This window comes from Pongo abelii, chromosome 7 (assembly GCF_028885655.2).
Source record: "Pongo abelii isolate AG06213 chromosome 7, NHGRI_mPonAbe1-v2.0_pri, whole genome shotgun sequence".
NCBI lineage: Eukaryota > Metazoa > Chordata > Mammalia > Primates > Hominidae > Pongo > Pongo abelii.
The window spans coordinates 68,574,627-68,595,949 of NC_071992.2; the positions used below are offsets into that span (position 1 = coordinate 68,574,627).

Sequence of the window (21,323 nt, forward strand, 5' to 3'; positions counted from 1 at the left end):
GCTGGACATTCCTGGCCCAGTCCTCTGTTTTAAGAGAGTGTTCTCTAGGGACCAGCTGTGGGCCAGAAGGTCAGCACAGCACTCAGAGGACTCCTCCAAGTAAACCCAATATTCCCACTCGGCCCTCTGACCCCAGTCACGGCAGGGCTGCTCACGTCCTGACCTGGCTTCATGGGACACTCCTCCACACCCCTCCCAGCATCCCACTGTACTCTCTCGACCTCGGTCTACCAACAGCAACATGCCCTGGACTTCATACTTGTCTCTTTTTTTTTTTTTTTTTTTTTTTTGAGATGGAGTCTTGCTCTATCACCCAGGCTGGAGTGCAGTGGCGCAATCAATCTCAGCTCACTGCAACCTCCGCCTTGCAAGTTCAAGTGATTCTCCTGCCTCAGCCTCCCGAGTAGCTGGGACTACAGATGCCCGTCACCATGCCCGGCTAATTTTTGTATTTTTAGTAGAGATGGGGTTTCACCATGTTGGTCAGGCTGGTCTCGAGCTCCTGACCTCAAGTGATCCACCCGCCTTGGCCTCCCAAAGTGTTAGGATTACAGGCGTGAGCCACCACGCCCAGCCTATACTTGTCTCTTAATGTCTCTTTCTATTTCATCTCTCACTGGGGTCTGGCTAGTCTTTGAGAACATTGGCCCTATGGCCCTGGTACTTAGAGACATTTCCCCAGGGAAATTCAATCACTTCAGGGCTTAGAAGTAAGGTAGGTGTCTCTGCTGTCTATTGCCACTTCTAAAACATTCCTTCTCTGAAAAATCGCACCTCTTAAATTCTGACACTTGCTACAAAGATGGTTGGACCTTCAGGTCATTATGCTGAAGGAAATAAGCCAGACACAAAAGGACAGATACTATATGATTTCACTTATATGAGGTACTTAGAGTAGTCAAAATTATGGAGACAGAGCTGGCACACACCTGTAGTCCGAGCTACTGGGGAGGCTGAGGCAGGAGAATTGCTCCAACCCAGGGGTTTGAGACTGCAGTGGTATGATCATGCCTGCAAATAGCCACTGCACTCCACTGTGGGCAACAGAGTGAGACCCTGTCCCTTAAAAAAGGAAAACATTATAGAGATAGAATAGAACGCAGAATGGCAGTTGCCAACATCATTGGTGAGAATAATCCACCTACTGAGGTAGTTGGAGATTGTTCATTCTCTTCGCCGAATAATATCCCATTATATAAACACATTCACTTATCCATTCTACTTTTTTTTTTTTTTTCTTTGAGTCAGGGTCTCGCTCTGTCACTCAGGCTAAAGCACAGTGATGCGACCTGGACTCACCACAACCTCTGCCTCCTGGACCCAAGAAATTCTCCCACCTAAGCCTCCTGAGTAGCTGGGACTAGGCACGTGTCACCATATCCAGCTAATTTTTGCTTCTTTTTGTAGAGACAGGGTTTTGCCATGTTGCCCAGGCTGGTCTCAACTCCTGGGCTCAAGCTGTCCACCCACTGTGTCCTCCCAAAGTGCTGGGAGTACAGGCATGAGCCACTGTGCCTAGCCCCATTCTACTATTGATGAACATTTGAATAGTTTTTGACTATTATGTGTAGAACATCCTAATGCTTACTTTTCGTGCAACGTTCTCGGGGAGTATATACCAAGGCCTGGAATGGCTGGGTCAGAGGGTGTGCATGGGGTCAGCTGAAACACATTCTGTGAGTGTTCCTAACTGGTTACACCAATTTACACTCCCATCAGCGGTGCAGGAGAGTTCTGGTTGCTCTCTATCCTTCCTCTCTATCCTCATCACTTGGCATTTCCTTCATTATTTTAGCTGCTCTTTCGTGTGGGAATGTGCATGCCGTTCCCTGTCTATGCATAGTTGCAATATTTGCACTGGCTCATTACACTGACCAATAGGTTATGGATACTGCTGTGAAAATGAAGAAAAGGTAAGTTTTTAAATGTAAAAACAAAATGATTCGTTCTTTTTTTTTTGGAGACGGAGTCTCGGTCTGTCACCCAGGCTAGAGTACAGTGGCACGATCTCGGCTCACAGCAACCTCTGCCTCCCGGATTCAAGTAATTCTCCTGCCTCAGCTTCCCGAGTAGCTGGGATTACAGGCACTCGCCACCATGCTGGGTTAATTTCTGTATTTTTAGTAGAGACAGGATTTCACCATGTTGGCCAGGCTGGGCTCGAACTTCTGACCTCAGGTGATCTGCCCACCTCGGCCTCCCAAAGTGCTGGGATCACAGGTGTGAGCCACCCGCGCCCAGCCCAAAATGATTGATTCTTATATTTTTGACAGAGAGATTAGATGGATCAGTTCATACTCTGGCAGTTAATTTTATTTCCTCTAAATAAAAATGGACAGGTTAATTTATTAAGGAGCTGTGTTATCAATATGGTACGTGTGTGTGCTTGTATAGATAGATGTATATGTACATACGTAACTATACATTTTGCTGGACACATAATATTTTAGGTGCCTACTGTATGCTAGACACTGTTCTACCGTCATTAAAAAAGCACTGCCCTGTTTTACTGTTGATTAAAAACAAAATTCTGGAAATGGTGAACAAACAATGAGGCTTACAACATTTGTTACAGGATAAGAAATCTCAATTTAGAAAAATGTTGTCAACTTTGACTAACCTGGAATGCTCGTTACACAGTCCCGAAATTAATTTTGATCCTAATCTGGCTATATCTGCACCCCAGCCAGCCACCTTCCACAGCAGTTAGGTCCCTGACAGGAGACAGCACCCAAGAAGCCACAAAGAGCAAACTGGTTTCTGCCCAGGATCTCTGCCAGCTCTGCAGCCTTGGTGATGTCACTTACACAGCTCAGCACTCTCCATGCTTCTTCCCAGCCTGAGCCAAGCAGCATCAGGGAACTTGTTCTTCTGTCCCTTGGCCTTGCCTACCCCACCTTCCACAGTGAAAGGTATTTCCCAAGAAAAGGGCACTCACCCTAAAGCCAGGTCCCTCCCTACCAAGTCTCAGCACTAGATGCTGCTTCAGAAGGAGAAGCAGAGCAGAAAGACCACAGAGGGAAGAAGGGTATTTGTGGTGTTCTTACAGCTCCTACCAGAATTTTACCTTTTATCCAAGGTGAGAATGGAGGCAGAGTGAGTGGCCAGGAGACCTCCACCATTATCCAGACCTGAGATGTTAGCTAGGGCCATATCACGTGGAGAAGAACAGGGCAGATGTGAGAGGCATACTGGGAGACAGATCGCCTTTGCCTTTGCCAGGGGTTAGAATTGGGAGGAGTTGAGGATGATAAGTTTTCTTGAACAACTGGAGAGATAGTAACACTGCTTACCAAGAGAGAAAAAACAAGAAGGGGTAGCTTTGTCTGGGGAGATAATAACTTTGCTTTTTTTTTTTTTTTTTTTTTTTACCAAGTCTCACTCTGTCACCCAGGCTGGAGTGTAATGGTGTGATCTCTGCTCACTGCAACCTCCGCATCCCAGGTTCAAGTCATTCTCCTGCCTCACCCTCCCAAGTAGCTGGGATTACAGGTGCCTGCCACCACACTCGGCTAATTTTTAGTAGAGATGGGATTTCGCCACGTTGGCCAGGCTGGTCTCGAACTCCTGACCTCAAGTGATCCTTCTGCCTTGGCCTCCCAAAGTGCTAGGATTACAGGCGTGAGCCACCACGCCTGGCCACAACTTTGATTTTCGACATTAATTTTTCTATGATGTAAGTAATTTGCCTTTTTTTTCTATAATTTGCAATAACTAGGCAGAAATTCTCATTAGGGAGCCTGCTGCTTGCTGGGAAACAGTAAATAGCTGGCCATTCTCATGCAAACCGTTAATGATGGCCTCATACATTCCTCAGCCATTTGAAAAGTCCCTAAAGCAGCCCCACAGACAAAGATTTTCCCAAGTGTTTAATACTTTCAGAGGTGCCCTGGGCCAAGTTATCACTGGGAATGCACCCCAGCTGCAATTTTCTTGAGAATGCCACTATTTCCTGGGATAAGCAAAGCTCTTAATAAAGATTTCAATCAGTACTTACAAAATGCTCCTTCGTTGTTGGCTGACATTAGGAAAGAACAAATAAAAACATACATAATTTATTTATTTCCTTCAGATCATACTTTCTTTCTAATACTTCCCAAAAGGCCGTTGTAAAAGTTGAGTTATATAGGATGTTCATTTAGTAATGGCAGAAGAGAAGAGAAAGACACTCTTATTATAGTCTTAAAGCCTTCACTGGCTTAAAACCTCCTGGGGCTTACACATTTGGCAACGGCTATATAAACAAAAGTGTAAAGATTTCCATGATAAGTCACTGAAAAACAGATGGTAAGATGCTTAAGTGGTTTTTTAAAAGATGAGGACATCTGTAAGCATCCATCTGGAAGTAATTATAATTCAAAAGTCTTTTGTTACTATTAAGCTTCCAGTTGACTTCCCCTACTAGAAAACAATGGACCAGCTTTTTCTTAAAATAGTCAGACAATAAAACCCAAATAGTCAGACAATAAAACCAAAAGACAGAAATTTTTGAAAACCCATAGATTTGCCCGGAAGCAAAGTTTAGAATTTCCACAAAAATCCACCAGCTACTAAACTGTTGGCTTTCTGTATCAAACATAGTGGAAGATAGAGCTTTGATTTGATTTTTTGGTCTGTTTGTGCTGAAGTCAGTGCAAGTAATTCTAGCTCTTCATTAATATTTCATGAGCCACAGTGAGATGGACTTTTGTCTGGTGATGACTATACTGCAGGATAATGGGCCAGCGTCCTCTCAAACTTAGAATCGCCTCATCTCAGCATCCTACTAAACAGAACATCACTGTTGACCAGCATTCAGCTTACGTCTCGGCTGCTAATAGTAACAGGGCCTGTTTGTGACTTCAGCAGCATCTGGTGACCCGGTGTTACTCTTGCAGTACGTGACTCAGAGAAAGCCACATTCCCCTGTTGCTATTTTCAGGTAGGCAGCTAAACCCAGGGAGAGTTTAGCATGGATTCAGCAGGTCTGTTTTTCTAACCTCATTGTGTAAATTCTTGAATGAGAGTCTAGCGAGCAGCCAAAAAAAGACTTCCTGTGAACTCATCCTCTTCGAAGCCAAACATCTTCAGAAACTGTTTCCTTCAGGTTCTGGAAGCCTAGAGCCATTCACATGAGATTTGTCCCTCTCTCCAACACACTTTATGCCTCCTGTCCCCAGCCAAATGGCTTTTCCATCCTTTTCCTCCTCCCATTCATTCGACTTCCAGTTCTGTCTGAAGTCAGAGGCATGCATGGGGCTGAGAGGGGCCTGGGTCACAGGGTCCCCCTCCTCCACCCACAAGTGAACATCCAACTTTAAGACCAAGTATTTAAGACCAGAGGACCCTACAAAAAACTCAACTCAGGCCAGGCGCAGTGGTTCATGCCTGTAATCCCAGCACTTTGGGAGGCCGAGGCGGGCGGATCACCACCTTGTCCCTACTAAAAATACAAAAAATTAGCCGAGCATGGTGGCACGTGCCTATAGTCCTAGCTATTCAGGAGGCTAAAGCAGGAGAATCACTTGAACCCGGGAGGTGGAGGTTGCAGTGAGCTGAGACGGCACCACTGCACTCCAGCCTGGGTGACAGAGCAAGACTCCATCTCAAAAAAAGTAAAAAAAACAACTCACTCAACCCTCTGCTACTTTGCTATCGAGTGGCCCCCTAAGTGTGCTGGCAAATGTGGTATCTGCGGAAAATCATCCTCCATCCAAGGCAAAATAGTATTAGAGAAAGATTTCCCAGTCAGGGGAAACCTAGAAGGCACGACGACCTAGAGGAGGGTAAAATTAGGAGTAAATTGAAACACATTGTGTTAAATACTCAGAAACATTACTGCAGAGAACAAGGAAATGAGAGTGTCTCTTGAGGCTGCAGTACAGGAGGATATTCCTGGAATATCGCAGTGCTTTTCATGCACCTGGGAACCCCAGTCAGTGGGAGCTCAGAAAACAGTGAAATTGAAATGAATGAGGCTCATGAGGAAAGGAGCTTTGTTCTTAATGTGGAACAGCAACAAAGACCCAATCATTTGAACAGGCTCAAAAAAGTACTGGGAGAGATATGTATAGGGCACAACTGAGGGACTAAGGTAAAATCATAGCATCCCAGTGCAATGCAAGGGGAAAGCTTACAGCTGAGAGTTAGGAGGGAGACTCCCTTGTTTGTGTCCATCTGCTATAGTTGGTATATTGGGGATTACCAAAGCTGTAAAATCCCCAGACGTAGCTCTCTGGCTTCACGTTCCACCCCATTTTAATGTCATTAGTCATTTCTTCAATGTGAAAGCAGAAAGAAATGTCCCATCAATTAACTCTGTAGCATATTGTAACAAAAATCTGGGAGGAGCAATGGAGCTAAGTGGCGGGGTGGCTTGGTATCGGAGCTGCCTTTACACTGGTCCCATTCTTCCTTATCTCAGATAACGAAGCATGCAGATTCCTCCTGCTTGTGAACCACATTTTTTTCTGAAGCATTTGATGTTTTCTATGTCTTGTTAGCCTTCCTGTATCTATTAAGATTTAAAGAATCTTGGCTGGGCGTGGTGGCTCACGCCTGTAATCCCAGCACTTTGAGAGGCCGAGGTGGGCAGATCACGAGATCAGGAGTTCAAGACCAGCCTGGCCAACATGGTGAAATCCATCTCTACTGAAAATATAAACATTAGCTTGGCACGGTGGCGCGAGCCTGTATTCCCAGCTACTCAGGAGGCTGAGGCAGGAGAATTGCTTGAACCCGGGAGGCTGAGGTTGCAGTGAGCCGAGATTGCCCCATTGCACTCTAGCCCTGGGTGACAGGGCAAGACTCCATCTCAGAAAGAAAAAAAAAAAAAAAAGATTTAAAGAACCTTTCCAAAATATTTAAAGAGTAAGAGAGACGCCCTTGGGGATGAGGAGTGGCGGGGCAGGTAACGATTCTCCTGGGAGGCCAGAGGCCAGGCTAACAGGCTCCTGCATCTCACGGCTTCTTAGGATCCCAGAAAATGAATGGCAAGCTTACACTTTGCATTTTAGAGGGGTAGGAAATGAGGGGCCAAAAGATTTAACCAGGATACAGATTAAGTTTAAAGGTCATTACCAGGTACCGTGTCTAAGGGTGAGGTTTGGGATTCCTGCCTTTGTGTCATTGTGCAGCCATCAGAGGTAGGAGGTATTGTCACCCTGACCCTGAAATACTCACAATGCCAGCCCAGAAAAAAATCCATCTAGAAGTGCATTCTGCAGGGTAGAGTCTCGGGTTCAATGAAGTTATGAGGCGGGTGATGAAAGGTCAAAGCTGCCTGACCCATTCATGATGCTTGACAAAGAGCGCTCAATCCGAAGATCATTGACACTGAAACTATTGAAAACGGCATATGCATATGGAACAAAAAGATGGAAAACGTTGGGAGATGGGATAATGGGTGATTAACTCTTAGAAATGTTCTTTATAGAACATTGAAAGCAAACAATAAAGGCAGGCACATGCAGACAAGGCAGCTATGGAAAGGAAGTCATGAAAGTTAGAAGCAATAGTTGGAATAAAGCAATAGATAAAGGAGATACAGAAAAGTAAAACACTGGACTTGCCGAGCTACTAAAACTTATGAAGACTGCTGCTGGGAGCGGCGATTCATGCCTATAATCCTAGCACTTTGGGAGCCCAAGTTCAGTTGATTACTTGAGCCCAGGAGTTTGAGACCAGCCTGGGCCACATGGTGAAACCCTGCCTCTATTAATAATACAAAAATTAGCCAGGCGTGGTGGCAGGTGCCTGTAATCCCAGCTACTCGGGAGGCTGAGGCAGGAGAATCTCTTGAACCTGGGAGGCAGAGGTTGCAGTGAGCCGAGATCACGCCACTGCACTCCGGCCTGGGCAACAAGAGTGAAACTCCATCTCAAAAAAAAAAAAATCAGCTGGGTGCAGTGGCTCGCAATTGTGGTCCCAGCTACTCAGGAGGCTGAGGTGGGAGGATCACCTGAGGCCCAGGAGGCGGAGGTAGCAGTGAGCTATAATTGCACCACCACACTCCAGCCTGGGTGACAGAGTGAGACCCTGTCTCAAGATAAATAAATAAATAAATAAACAAATAAATAAACTATAATATCAACACAGAAAGTTATAAAGCAGCATTCAAAATCATATATATACCCTTGTAATCATGTGAATAATTTTTGTGAACAAAGGGAAGGAAATGCAAAATAAAATTTAAAATATTGGCATGATGGATTTATGGCATGTTATTCTTTTTAAAAATATACTTGGTAACAGTTGTTGAGCATTTAATAATTCCAGGCACTATGTGAGGATTTTACATGAATTATCATATTTATTCCTCCCAGCAACCCCATGAGCCAGATACTTTTTCCTGATTTGACACAGAGAAGTTGGGGTGACCTGCCTGTGGTCATACAGGTAGTGGTGGTACTGGGTCCATTTGATTCTGAGTACTCTATTATCCATCATGGTGTATATATATATATATATATATATACTTTTTTTTTTTTTTGAGACAGGGTCTTGCTCTGTCACCCAGGCTGGAGTGCAGTGGTGTTATCTCGATTCACTGTAGCCTCTGCCTTCCAGGCTCCAGCAATCCTCCAGCCTCGGCCTCCCAAATAGCTGGGACTACAGGCCTGCACCACCATATCTGGCTAATTTGTTGTTGTTGTTGTTGAGACAGGGTCTCCCTATATTGCCCAGGCTGGTCTCAAACTCCTAGGCTGAAGTGATCCACCCATGGCCTTTGTCTCCCAAAGTGCTGGGATTACAGCTGTGGGCCACCACACCCAGCCCATTATGCTATTTTTTTAAAAGGCTGTTATTATAATAGTGTACAGGTAGATATTTAAATGCATGCGTATATTAAAAATTTGGAGATATATTAATGTTCCTATGGCAGAATGATATCATAGTCCTCATACTTGATATTGGAGGTTTCTTGCTTCTGGTAGAGAAGTAACATTATAGAAAGTAGCAATACAGCGGGAAGGAATTGTTATGTGAATAATGATGAACCATTTCTGAGAATGGATTAAATGTGTGTGATATACTTGTCTTTGACAACTTTTGACTGATGTGGAAGGACAGAGGTGATGGAAACTCTAACGAGGAAGGAAAATGTCTGCTGGGTGTGTATTCTCTCTTTCCTTCTAGAGTCCTTTGTATCTAGAGTGTCTGAGACTGGGGAAATGAAGGTGACCAGTAGACAGTTGAAGAGAGCAAGGACAAATGCCTTCCTGGGCTGGGTTCATACATTTTATTAAATTCTCTGTTACGTTATCAAACAGAAAGGGTAAAGATGCACTGAGTCATGAGGTGAAACACAGAGGGATACATTATTAGTTCTCTAATCATTCATCACATATGTATTAAACACCTTTACATAAAACAGAATCAATCAAAGCACTATTAGGAACATGAAGAAAGCCATGTAGCCAGCAAAAGTACAGATGCCCTGGTACCAGCAAGAGCACAAAGCTGGTATTTGAGGGGCTCTTGCTTCAGGCTATGGGCCAAAAAAAATTACCAAGACCCTCCACCAAAGAAGAGGTACACATAGCAGATAATATATGAAAAGATGCTCAACATTATCAGTCAAGAGGGAAATGCAAATTAAACCCACCATGAGCTGCCACTTACGCCTATTAAAATCGCCAGGAAAAAAAAATCTGACAATGTCAACTACTGACAAGGATGTGGAACAATTGAAACTCTCATTCATTGCTGGTGGGAACAGAAAAAAGATACAGCTCCTTTGAAAGACAAGTTGGCATGTTCTTAGAAAGCAAATAAACATGCACTTACTATGTGACCCAGTGAGTATTTACCCAAGAAAAATGAAAACATACACCCACACAAAAATCTCTGCGCAAATGTTTATAGAAGCTTCATTCATAAGCACCCAAAACAGGAAATAACACAAATGTCCATCAGTAGGTGCCTGGATAGACAGTTATAACCATATAATTGAGTACTACTCAGCAATAAACAAGAATGAACTACTGATACACACGACCAGGTGAATCTCAAAAGCATTACGCTAAGTGAAAGAAGCCCAGACTCCAAACAATGCATACCATATGATTTAATTTGTATGATATTTTGGAAAAGGAAAAACTATCATATCAATCTACAAAGTAATAGTATACCTAAACATGTTAAAATCATACAGGCCACATTTTCTGATCAAAATGTAAAGAAACATACAAACTAGTCAGGCTTGTCAAGAAATTAAAAATAAACTTGAAAAAGGCTGTGGATAAAAAATCTGAGCTGCAATTACATCTGAGGTATTTGGAGGTGAACTATTAGATCTGAGCTATTTGTAAATAAAAATAGTGCTATCTAGCAGAACTCAGTGGATATGATCAAAGCAGTAACCGGATAAAAATTTATACTTTTAAACCCACTTATTAAAAACCAGCAGTGAGTGACTGAAAGTAAATGAACTAAAACTTTAGTGTGAGAGGCCAGGAGAAAACTAAGTCATTTTTTAAAAAGTAGATGAAGAATAATGAAAATAAAAGTAGAAATTAATGAAACTTACAGTTAACAGAAAACAAAATTGATCCATAAAACCTAAAGCCAATTCTTTGGAAACAGAACTACAGACTAACCTTTGGCAAATCTGATTCAGATAAGAGGATAGAAAAGCCCAAACCATCAGAAATGAGTTACGGTGCATAACCGGATCAAGACTTTTTTACACAAAAACCAAATAACATGTACAAGTTTAATGCCAATGTATTTGAAAATCTTAGGTAAGATAGAAACTTTTCTGAAAAAATATAAATTTAAAATATTGAGTCATATGGTAGTAGAAGATCCTAAACTACATAGAAAAAATCGAAAAGGTGTTATGAGATTTGTCCCTAAGAAAGGCATCAGGCCCTAGCCAGGCACGGTGGCTCATTGCCTGTAATCCCAGCACTTTGGGAGCCTGAGGTGGTTCGAGACCAGCCTGGCCAACATAACATGATGAAACCCCATCTCTACTAAAAATACAAAAAAATTAGCTGGGCATGGTGGTGTGTGCCTGTAATCCCAGCTACTCGGGAGACTGAGGCAGGAGAATCGCTTGCACCCGGGAGATGGAAGTCGCAATTAGCCGAGATCGGGCCACTGCATTCCAGCTTGGGTGATGGAGTGAGACTCTGTCTCAAAAAATACATAAAAATAAAAAGATGGAACATTTCCAGCTTTGTTTTAAAAGGCAGAAAAATAAGAATATTTAAACTGGACAAGGATGGCCAAAAAAAGGAAAATTCATGAAGGGAGATCCTATTCATATTAGGAACATAAATCACAAGACTGCAAATTCCTACGCATAGGAATAACCACATAGCAAACATTTCTTGAGTGCTATGTCTTGTAAGCACATTTGAAGTGCTTCACCAGTATCGCCTCATTTAATCTTCACCTCCAGGATACTCAGTATCTCAGTTCTATTGATGAAGGAACCAAGACTCAGAGATGGAATAACTTCTCTAAGCTCATACAGCTAATCAACAATGGAGTTGAGATTTAAGCCAATTTCCCCCAGTCCTCACCATGGATACAGTTAATCTTGATTTTTTTTTTTTGCCAATTTTGTAGGTAAAAATATAAAAAAAAAAGATACCTGGTTTTAATTTGCATCTCTTTGTTTTGCATGACTTCCTGCCACATAAATTTTAATATTTATTCTCGAATCACATTTAACTTCGATTTTGCATCTTTATTATCTATGAAATCTTTCATTAGTTACATTCTCTCAAATGAATTCATCCCACTGGCTTCCAGCTACTGTTCATCTGTCTATTCTGACTTCATTGAGAATACCCATATTTTTCTAAATTTACTTTTGATAAAACTGAACATTTTTTCATAGGTGATTTTATTTGTGTATATATATATATGTAGTGTGCATGTGTATGTTTGTATATGTGATTTCTTCATCCATTATTTTTTAACTTATTAGTGAGTAAAATGTTTTAAAAGAAAAACTTATCCTTATCAACTATTAGGTTACCCTGAAGTATGATTTTTATACGAAAAGTAGGATAAAAACTTGATTCCTTCCCCTTATTTATCAGTTTTCAAAATTGTTCCCTATCACTGTCTAAAAGTAGTCAGTGAGTTTTTTTAATATCATTATGAATTCATAGTTTTACACATATTTTATGTGTTTCAGTGCACTGCAATTGATTTTTTTTTCTGAGGCGGAGTCTTGCTCTGTTGCCCAGGCTGGAGTGCAGTGATGCAAACTCAGCTCACTGCAAACTTCAACTCCTGGGTTCAAGCAATTCTCCTGCCTCAGCCTCCCAAGTAGCTGGGATTACAGGCACCTGCCACCACGCCTGGCTAATTTTTGTATTTTTGGTAGAGATGGGGTTTCTCCATGTTGGTCAGGCTAGTATCAAACTCCTGACCTCAGGTGATCCATCCGCCTCTGGATCCCAAAGTGCTGGGATTACAGACATGAGCCACCATGCCCAGCCTAAAAATAATATTAATAAATTATCACACTGGTTAGTCAACTCAGCTGCAGATTAAAGTGTCCAGTCATCTAATGCACTTGACAGTTCTGGAGAGAAGCATTAAAGTGGCTTCACAGGAGATCCTATTCCTCACTCCACATTAGACATTGTTATGGGTTGAATTGTGTCCCCCCAGAATATATGTTGAAGTTCTAACCATGATACCTGTGAATATCACCTTATTTGGAAACAGGGTATTTGCATGCACCACCACATCTGGCTAACCAAGTGAAGATGAGGCCAAACTGGATGAAGTTGGGCCTGAAATCCAACGACTGGTGACCTTATAAGGAGGGAGAGCTTCAAAGACCCAGGCAGTCATAGAGGGAAGAAGGGCAAGTGGCAAAGAAGACAGAGATTGGGTTTCTGTTGCCACCAAGGCTGCCAGAAGAGGCAAGGAAGAATCCTCCCCTGGAGCCTTCAGAGGCGGGTGCCTGGCCCTGCTGACGGTTTGGTTTTGGACTTTTAGCCTCTAGAACTGTGCAAGAATAAATTTCTGTTGTTTTAAGCCATCCGGTTTGTGGTAATTTGTTACAGCAGCTCTAGGAAACTAATCCAGATGTTAAAGTTTATTCTTACATAGAAATTGAGGTTTTTAATAAAAGGTGTGTGGACGTGGCTACTTCGATCACTTACTGGGCTCTGGCACCATGACTTCTGGCCTTGGCTATATTTTCCTTTTTCTTTCTCTTTTTTTCCTCTTCCTTCTTTTCTTTTCTCTGTTTTCCAATCTCTTTTTTTTTTTTTTTGAAACAGGGTCCCGCTCTGTCACCCAGGCTGGAGTGCAGTGGCACCGTCATGGCTCACTGCAGCCTCAAACTCCTGGGCTCAAGTGATCCTCCTGCCTCAGCCTACTGAGTAACTAGTACTATAGGCATGCATCACCATAGCTCGCTAATTTTTAAATATTTGTAGAGATTGGGGTCTTGCAATATTGCCTGGGCTGGTCTTGAACTCCTGGCCTCAAGTGATCCTCCCACCTTGGCCTCCCAAGGAGCTGGTATTACAGGCCCTTCTTAGTTCTTTGATGCCGATCCAATTTTAGGTTCTTAGCCTTGGTACTTTGGGTCCACTGTGGATTCCCCTATTTTCTCCTTCTTTCTCTTCCTATTTTTGATCTTATCCCTTACAGATCTCCCTTCATGTCCCTGCCCCCAGACTGTAATTTGTGATATTTGCTGTCACCTCTTATCCATTCTTGTGCACTAGATAATCTTAGTTTCTTTATGTAGTTCACTAATTTAACAAGCCGGACTGAACTGAGTGTAAACAGGCAGTGAATTTCTTGTCCTATCACCACGTTCAAACAGTATCGGTTTTCCCCTCCTCTCCCCTCAACTCTATCTCATGCAGATTCTATAGCTTTTCAGGTCAATGTCAGTATTAGAACAGTCTCATTTTCAGGTGTTAAAAAAGTTCAGTGCTCGCTTCAGCAGCACATATACTAAAATTGGAACAATACAGAGAAATTAGCATGGCCCCTGCGCAAGGATGACATGCAAATTCATGAAGCATTCCATAAAAAGAAAAAAAAAGAAAAAAAATTTTTTTTACTGTTTAGTCCCGGCCAGGTGCGGTGGCTCGTGCCTGTAATCCCAGCACTTCTGGGAGGCCAAGGCGGTGGATCACCTGAGGTCAGGAGTTTGAGGCCAGCCTGGCCAACATGGTGAAACTCTGTCTCTACTAAAACTACAAAAATTAGCTGGGTGTGGTGATGCACGCCTGTAATCCCAGCTACTCGGGAGGCTGAGGCAGGAGAATCACTTGAACCTGGGAGACGGAGGTTGCAGTGAGCCGAGATTGCGCCACTGCACTTCCAGCCTGGGCAACGGAGTGTGACTCTGTCTCAAAAAAAAAAAAAAAGTTCAGTCTCCTCGAAATCAAACTTTAGTGCCCTCCATTTCAGTTTCCCCTCACCCAGCTTTGGCCTCTCCAGAGGTTGGGCAGACCAACAGTGGCAGGGGAGAGGAGGATAGCCCTTCCAGTTCCTCTCTGCTTTCTCTCCTTTCCTAGCTCTGCTGCCTTGGATGCAGCACTGCTAAAGACAGAGGTGGTATTGGTCAATGGGAGTTCAGACCAGTCTTTCTTCTACAAGGATCTCCCCACTCCTGCCTGACCTCTTTGGCTTTGGTCCCAGTCATACAGCTCTGGGGTTCTCCTCCCCAGTCCAACAGTTTTGCACAGGATCTTTCAAGAAGATTCAAGCTTGGCCACCTTCCATGTCTCCCATGGAAAAACTCACCCATCCATGCAGCTGGGTTGCTTCCCTTTTTCCTAGACCTGGCTGTTCCAACCAGCCCCTCCCATTCAGTCTCAGGCAGTCTGGAGGGAAGCTGCAGTCTCTGTACCTCTCATGCTTTGCCAGGTTCTCCCCAGGAGTCTTCTGCATCATCTGAGGACAAGGACTGGGCTGGTGCCTGAGTTTCTTTCTTTTTTAAAAATGTGTTTAGAATTGGAGTCTCCCTATGTTGCCCAGGCTGGTCTCAAACTCCTGGCCTCAATCAAGCCTCTCAAGTAGGTGTGGTTATAGGCAAGAACCACCCCACCTGACATATTTACTGACATATTTTACCATATTTTATCGAATTCTAGATTCACTATTGTTTCTTGTATTCCATACTTCCCCTTGGGGTCTACTTTTCTTGGTAAAATATGCTTTAATAATTTTCTTTGCAAGAGTCTGTTAGAGATCAGCAAATATTCATCTGAGGACTATGGTTCAAGTCATCTCTTCTGGCATGATCCCCCAGGATGTCTTCTGTCTCCAACAGATGGTGGCAGAGAAAGGAGCAGACATGCTACTGGGCTGTCTCTACTACAAATTTCCTTCTGTGAAATCTCTTTATCTCTAAAATATTCTCAAGATTAGCAGTATGTGACTTCCATTAATTCTCCTACTAAGTTTTACATAGAAGTGTCAGAAGCTCTCTCTAGAATATGTGGGCACACATCACTCACGGTCCTTGCCTTTGGAGACTCAGAGACTTTGGAAACCCTGATATGACAGGAAACATTCCATTTAGTGTCCTGTTATAGTAACCCTCCTTGGCTACATAATGTTCATCTAACTTTTCTAATCACTTTCAAAAGAGTCCTACATTCAAACAAGTACTTAAGTACACAAGTACTCAAGACCCATGTTTTTTTCTTTGAGACAGGGTCTCACTCTGTTGCCCAAGCTAACTGCGGTAGTATGACCACAGCTCACTGCAGTCTCCACCTCCTGGGCTCAAGGGATCCTCCCACCTCAACCTCCTAAGGAGCTGGGACTACAGGCATGTACCACAAAGTCTGGCTAATTTTTTATTTTTCGTAGAGAGAAGGTTTCACTGTGTTGCCCAGGGTGGTCTTGAACTCGTGACCTCAAGTGATCCGTCTGCCTCAGCCTCCCAAAGTGCTGGGATTACAGGCATGAGCCACTGAGCCCAGCCTAAGACCCATTTTTGCAGACAGTACTTAATTAAATTTACTGACATATTTTATCAAATTCTAGATTTACTATTGTTTCTTGAATTCCATACTTCCCCTTGGGATCTACTTTTCTTGGTAAAATATGCTTTAATAATTTTTTTGCAACGGTCTGGAGAGATAAGCTCTCTGAGTCTTATCTCAGAGAAAGATATTATCTGTTTTCTTCTGGGATCTGTTGTTGTTGAAGAGAAGTATGGTTGTTGGCCTAATTATCATTCTTTTGTAGGAAACTTTTTTCTCTGGTAGCTTCTTAAGTTATCTGTCAATTCCTGATGTTTTAAAGTTTACCATGGTATTTCTAGTAGTGGATTTTTGTTTATTTGTCCTGCTTTGTAAAGAGAGAGACTTTCTGAGTGTCTAGTCAATTTATGTTGCTATAACAGAATTCCATAGGCCGGGTGGCTCAAATGACCAAATTTGTTTCTCACAGTTCTGGAGGCTGGGAAGTCCAAGATCAAGGCACTGGCAGATAGGTGTCTGGTGAGGGCTGCTTCCTGGTTGCCAGAAACCAGGAACTGTCTTCTCACCGCACCCTCACAGGGTGGATAAAGAGGGAGAGAGCTCTGTGAAGCCTCTTTCATAAGGACACGAATCCCTTTTATAAAGGCCCCATTCTCATGACCTAATCACTCCCTATGGCCCCACTTCCAAATATCATCACCTTGGGGCTTCAATTAATGAATTTTGTGGTAGACATAAACATTCAGTCTATAGCACTGAGGATTTGTGTTTTTTTCAGTTCTGGAAATTCTCAGAACACCTACTTTCTTTTTGTTTGGTTGGTTTTTTTGTTTTTTGTTTTTTGTTTTTTTTGAGATAGAATTTCACTCTTGTTGCCCAGGCTGGAGTGCAGTGATGTGATCTCCGCTCATTGCAACCTCTGCCTCCCAAGTTCAAGTGATTCTCCTGCCTCAGCCTCCTGAGTAGCTGGGATTACAGGCACATGCCACCACACCTGGCTAATTTTTTGTATTTTCAGTAGAGACAGGGTTTCACCATGTTGGCCAGGCTGGTCTGGAACTCCTGACCTCAGGTGATCCGCCTGCCTCGGCCTCCCAAAGTGCAGGGATTACAGGCATGAGCCACCATGCCCGGCCTCCTACTTTCTTTTTAACTGTTATTTTCCCATCATTATCTCCATTATCCTTATATTAAACTCCTGTTAAATGTACATTGAAACTGGTAACTCTACACTCCCTTACTCTTTTACCTTTAAACAGCATTGAGATAAAATTTACATACCATAAAATTTACTCATTTAAAGAGCACAGGCCAGGCACAGTGGTTCATACCTGTTGTCCCAGCACTTCAGGAAGCCAAGGCAGGAGGATCACTTGAGCCCAGGAGTTGGAGACTGCAGTGAGCTATGATCACACCACTGCACTCCAGTCTGGGTGACAGAGACTGACTCTGTCTCAGTCAATCACAATCTGTAGTTTTTAGTATACTTACAGAGTTGTGCAGCCATCATCATAATCTAATTTTAGGACATTTTCATCAAAAGAAACCTTGTACCCATTAGTAGTCATTCTCCATTGTCTCTCCCTGCTCCCAACCCTAGGCAACCACTATTCTACTTTCTGTCTCTCTAGACATACCTGTTCTGGGCATTTCATGTACAAGTATTATACAGCATGTGGACTTTTGGGTCTTGATTCCTTCAATTAACAGAATGTTTTTAAGACTTAGTCATGTCATAGCATGTATGAGTACTGCAATCCGTTTTATAAAATTGTCATATAAATCATATACCATAAGGCTCACCATTTTAAAATATACAGTTCAGTAGTTTTTAGCACAGTCACAAAGTTGTGCAACAATCACCACTATCTAATTCCTGAATATTTTCATAATTCTGAAAAGAAATCCCACACCCACTAACAGTCACTCCTCATTCCCCTTACCCCATCCCTTGGCAACCACTAATTAACTTCCAGTCTCTATGGATTTGCCTAGTGTGAAAATTTCTTATAAATGGAATCATACATTGTGTAGCCTTTCGTGTCTGCCTTCGCTTACCTAACATATTTTCTTTCTTTTTTTTTTTTGAGACAGAGCTTTGCTCTTGTTGCCCAGGCCGAAGTACAATGGTGCAATCTCAGCTTGCTGCAACCTCTGCCTCCCGGGTTCAAGTAATTCTCTTGCCTTAGCCTCTGAGTAGCTGGGACTACAGGTGCCCACCACCACACCCAGCTAATTTTTTGTATTTTTAGTAGAGACGGGTTTCACTATGTTGGTCAGGCTGGTCTCGAACTCCTGACCTCAAATGATCCACCTACCTCAGCTTCCCAAAGTGCTAGGATTACAGGCATGAGCCACCGTGCCCAGCCTTCACTTAACATATTTTCAAGGCTCATCCATGTTGTAGCAGGATGCAGTACTTCATTCCTTTTCATAGCTAAGTAAATATTGCCTGGTATGGACATATCATATTTTGTTCATCCATCAGTTTATACATATTTGTGTTTTTCCACTTTGTGACCATTATGTATAATGTTTACAACAATAAACAAATGGCATTTGTTTACAAGTTTTTGTGTGGACCTGTGTTTTCAGTTTTCTGGGCATATATAGGAGTAGAATTGCTGGGTCATTTGGAAACTTCATGTTTAACATTTTGAGGACCTGTCAAACTGTTTTCCAAAGTGGCCAACCCATTTTACATTCTCACATGTAGCATATGAGGATTCTAATTTCTTCACATCCTAATACTAATTGTCTACTTTTATTTTACCCATCCTAGTAGGAATAAAATAGTATCTCATTGTGGTAGAGACTTTATTTCCCTAATGACTGATTATGTTAATCATCTTTTCATGTGTATATTGGCCATTTGAAATATCTAGTCAAATCCTTTCTCCATTTTTAAATTGGGTTTTCTCTCCTTTTTCTTAAGTTGCAAGAGTTCTTTATACATCCTGGATACAAGTCTCTTACCTGATACGTGACTTCCAAATATTTTTTCCATTCTGTGGGTTGTCTTTTCACTTTTTTTTTTTTTATTATTGAGACAGAGTCTTGCTCTGTCACCCAGGCTGGAGTGCAATGGCGCAATCTCGGCTCACTGCAACCTCCGCCTCCCAGGTTCAAGAGATTCTCCTGCCTCAGTCTCCTGAGTAGCTGGGATTACAGGCACGTGCCACCAGGCCCGGCTTATTTTTGTATATTTTTTTGGTAGAGACAGGGTTTCACCATGTTGGTCATGCTGGTCTGGTATCATTTGAAGCACAACATTTTTTCTTTTTTTTTTTTTGAGACAGTCTTGCCCTGTTGCCCAGGCTGGAATGCAGTGGTGCGATCTTGGCTCACTGCAACCTTCACTCCTGGGTTCAAATGATTCTCGTGCCTCAGCCTCCCAAGTAGCTGGGATTACAGGCGCATGCCATCAAGCCTGGCTAATTTTTGTATTTTTAGCAGATACGAGGTTTTACCATGTTGACTGGTCTTGAACTCCTGACCTCAAGTGATCCACTCGCCTAGGCCTCCCAAAATGCTGGAATTACAGGCATGAGCCACTGCACTCGGCCATAAAAATTTTTAATTTTTATTAAGTCCCACTTATCAATCTTCTCTTTTATTACTTATGCTTTTGGTGTCATGTGTAAGAAATCATTGCTTAACTGAAGGTCATGAAGATTTACTGTTGTGTTTTCTTCTAAGCATTTTATAGTTTTAACTCTTAGATTTAGATCCACTTGAGTTAATCTGTGTGAATGGTGTAAGGTAAGGGTCTTACTTTGTTCTTTTGCATGTGGATATTCACTACTGTCGGCACCATTTGTTGAAAAGACTGTTCTTTCCCATTTTGAATTGGCTTGGCCTTTTTGTCCAAGTAGCTCTCCTGAGCTACTCAGGAGACTGAGGCAGGAGGATCACCTGAGCCCAGGTGTTATGTTGTCCAGCCTGGGCAACATAGCAAGACCCTATCTCTAAAAAGAAAACAAAACAGGCACCTGGGATTTTGATAGGGATTGCATTGAATCTGTACATTAACTTGAGGAATGTTGCCATCCTAACAGCATTGTCTTATATTTTATAAATATGGGATGTCTTTCCACTTACTTAGATTTTTTTTTTTTTTTTTTTTTTTTTTTTTTCCCAGGCTGGAGCACAGTGGTATGATCTTGGCTCACTGCAGCCTCAACTTCTGGGCTATGTGATCCTCCCACTTCAGCTTCCTGAGTAGCTGGGACTACAGGCGCACACCACCATGCCTGGCTAATTTTTTGTATTTTTAGTAGAGAAGGTGTTTCACCCTGTTGCCTAGGCTGATCTTAAACTCCTGGGCTCAAGTGATCCACCCACCTTGGCCTCCCAAAGTGCTGGGATTATAGATGTGAGCCATCATGCCCAGACTAATTTAGATATTCTTTACTTTCAACAATCGTTTTGTGGTTTCCAGTGTATAAATCTTATAATTCTTTTATTAAATTTATTCCTAATTATTTTATTCTTTTGATGCTATTATTGGAATTATTTTCTTATATCACTTCGAGAATGTTCATTGCTAGTGTACAGAAATACAATTGATTTTTGTTTGTTAATATTGTATCCTGCAACTTTGCTGAACTCATTTATTAGTTCTAATCATTTTTTTGTTTGTTTTTAGTGGAATTCTTAGGATTTTTAAATAAGCAAGACCATGTCATTTGCAAATAGAGATATAGAGATAGTTTTACTTCCTTTTCAATTTGAATGCCTTTTATTTATTTTTCTTGCCTTATTGCCCAGGCTGGAGCTTCCAATGTAGTATGAATAGAAGTGGTAAAAGTAGATTTTTTTTTCTTATTTCTGATCTTAGAGAGGAAGCCATCAGTCTTTCAGTGTTTAATATATCTTAGATATAGGTGTGTTATAGGTGCCTTTGGTCAGGTTTAGGAAGCTTCCTTATATGCCTATTTTGTTGAATATTATTTTTCATGAAATGCATTCGATTTTGTCAAATAATTTTTTTTTTTGAGATGGGCAGTCTCACTCTGTCACCCAGGCTGGAGTGCAGTCGTGCAATTTCAGCTCACTGCAACCTCCAGTTCCTGGGCTCAAGCGATTCTCCTGCCTCAGCCTCCTGAGTAGCTGGGATTACAGGCACATGCCATCACGCCTGGCTAATTTTTGTATTTTTTAGTAGAGATAGGGTTTCACCATGTTGGCCAGGCTGGTCTTGAACTCCTGACCTCAGGTGATCCACTCACCTCGGCCTCCCAAAGTGCTGGGATAACAGGTGTGAGCCACTGTGCCTGACAAAATAATTTTTCTCAGTCTATTATGATTTTTGTCCATTATTTCATTGATATGGCTATTACATTTATTTTTTATGTTAAACTAACCTTGCATTCTTACATTAAATTCTACTTAGTCATGGCATATAAT

General features: G+C 42.2%; 1 protein-coding gene, 1 long non-coding RNA gene and 1 other non-coding gene across 10 annotated transcripts in view; all 3 read left to right on the forward strand.

Moving 5' to 3' along the window:
* RGS20 (regulator of G protein signaling 20) overlaps nucleotides 1-21,323 on the forward strand; it is a 108,258-nt gene that overhangs the window by 48,096 nt on the left and 38,839 nt on the right. The window lies entirely within an intron of this gene.
* On the forward strand, nucleotides 3,685-17,712 carry LOC134761927 (uncharacterized). Its single transcript, XR_010141111.1, has 2 exons — nucleotides 3,685-4,921; nucleotides 12,676-17,712. It is a non-coding gene; the product is annotated as an uncharacterized LOC134761927 (long non-coding RNA).
* On the forward strand, nucleotides 13,903-14,008 carry LOC112134735 (U6 spliceosomal RNA). Its single transcript, XR_002916098.1, has one exon. It is a non-coding gene; the product is annotated as a U6 spliceosomal RNA (small nuclear RNA).